Genomic DNA, 2,629 nt, shown 5'->3' on the forward strand with positions numbered 1-2,629 from the left:
TCTCTCACCTTCCCCCCTCTCTCTCTCTCTCTCTCCTTCTCTCTCTCATGAACTCCTTGCTTTTCACCCACTCAGCTAGACTGTACTGAAAGTGTGAAGAGAGAGACAGAGAGAGAGAGACTGCAAGCAATGTAAAACTGATTCTCGAAGGAGCTGCAAGGCTTTGTCTGGTTTAGCAGTATGCACACACACACAGACATGTGTGGGAGGGCTCCAACCCTGCACTGATTCCGTCTTGAAGCAGTGGACTTACCCCCAAGATGTGCTGCTAACTGGCCTGATAGAGAGTAAGAGAGAGCTTGTGAAGTCATGCACTCGCCCACCAATGCAAACACCAGTGTGCCAGCCTTTCTGTCTCTTTCTTTTTTCTGTTGTGCTACTCAAGGAAGAAAGAACCTTCTAGATTTACCTTAAATCTTTACAGGCTTGTTCCAAAATAACTTTGGTCCACTTCCAACATCTGCTTCAGTGGTCAAGCACTGTTTTGTTATTAGTCCTTGGAAGATGTTACATAGATCTTGCAAGCAGAGCATGTGGTTTCACAAGGTTTTGCAAACAGTTTGCCACTCAACACCTGGATTGCATCAATTTAGGATACAACAGCACAAGAGAAGTAACCAGAGCTCATTTGGAGTTTTATACTATGTCCTCACAATATGGGTTTAAGTATCAGCAGCTTAACATTTGTGCTTTTACTCCCCATAAATCATTGCCATTACATTTGATGTTGTTCATGCGACGATTAATCTGTCATATTTGATTGCTTGTTACAAGAACCGTGTCAGAAATTGTCTTTGGAAACTATTTGACAAAGGGCAGGTGCTTTCACAAACAGATGACTGAATGGATCTTCTATTTTTAACCAATCAGCAATGAAACATTGGGTGCAGAGAGCATCAAAGAAGAAAAACAAGCTGCAATCTAAGAATTCAAGAGAATTAACAAGCAGTTTGTGTTGTCAGCTGTGTATTTAGTATATAATCAGATGGTTCTGCATTTGTCCATAAAAAGCAAGCAAGCCAATATATTCTACAGGTTGCTGAATGGCAAGAACCTGCAGCAGTTCAGCTCTAAACACATAACCTCGACTCAAGATGGGCTCTCTTCTAACACTGTCTTGCAAATTCTGCAAGAATCCCAACCACAAGTAAAGCTGCTCCATCTTGACTTCTAGCACGATTCTTACATTAAAATTGTAGCCAGTGTGTTAAAATACTTGAACCATGAATTTCTGGTAGAGAGCAGATTTCATGGTTCTATCAATAGCAAGGGATCCAGGCCCTGAAGCAGCAAAGCAGGCCCAGACCATCACACTCCCACCACCATGCTTTGCTACTGGTATGATGGTCTTTTTATAAAATGTTATATTAGTTTTACACCAGATGTAATGGGACTCAAACCTTCCAAAAAGTTGAACTTTTGCCTCATTGGTCAACAGAATATTTTCTCCAAACTCTTGTGCATTGTTATTTTTGGTCAGCAGTGGTTTTCTCCTTGGAAATGCCATGGATGTCATTTTTTCCCAGTCTATTTCTAATTGTTGAATCATAAACACTGACCTCAACTGAGGTAACTAAGGCCTACAGTTCTTCAGATATTGTTCTGGGTTGTTTTGTGACCTGAGTCATCGATGAGCTCTTGGAGTAATTTTTGTAGGCGGGCCACTCATGGGAAGATTTACCACTGTTCCAGATTTTCTCCATTTGTGGATAACAGCTCTCGTCATGGTTCACCGAAGACCTAAAACCATACAAATAGCTTTATAACCCTTTCCAGACTCATAGATGTCAATAATTTTATCTCTCATCTGTTCTTGAATTTCATTAGATTCTCATATAATATATATGTGGCAGTACACGGTCTGTGGCGCTGCAGGGGAGGTGGACGCACCTGAGCTGCATCCACAATCATGCTGAAAAGCATTGAATTGTGAACTGGTCTGTCGTTTGTTTACTTCAATATTGTTTACTGAGATCTTAATAAATAAAATCATCATTTAAAAACTGCATTTTGCATTATCATTTTATCATCTTTATCTAACATTAACATTTGTTTGATGATCTGAAACATGTGAATGTGACACATATGCAGCAAAATAAGAAACTTACACTTCTCCAGCACAGTTCTCACATCAGCAAAAATGAAATGGCACACACACTCTGCAGTAGGGAGTTCGGAGGGTGAAGACTATTTAAACTCTGATAATACTGCAGTGGGCACTTACATTCTCAAATGCAACTTAGGACTGCAGTGGATGTACAAACTGTATTTTTTTGCTTTAGCACTTCTGTAACACAAGACTACTTGCGCATTTTTAATAATTTCTTTGATAAAAGTTGATATTTTTGTCAAATAGTAAACATATTCGCTTGACACACTTTGCAATTTGTTGCAAACATGAGTAAGAAATAGAATAGTGTTTTGTTGATCTGTGAAGTTTAATTTAGTAGGAGACAAGTAATCCCTGATAGTCAACATACTGCTCGGCACTTCTAGTCTCTAGATCAACACTGAGTGGAACAGTTCCATATTAGGACCACCATTCTGCAGCTTCTTAAAGGGATTGTTTACTGGCAAACACTTCAAAAGGCCTGGGGGTACTTATAACAGAACACTTATTTTTAGCAGG

The sequence above is a fragment of the Neolamprologus brichardi genome, chromosome 17 (genome assembly GCF_056152115.1).
Source record: "Neolamprologus brichardi isolate AB-2024 chromosome 17, ASM5615211v1, whole genome shotgun sequence".
Classification (NCBI taxonomy): Eukaryota; Metazoa; Chordata; class Actinopteri; order Cichliformes; family Cichlidae; genus Neolamprologus; species Neolamprologus brichardi.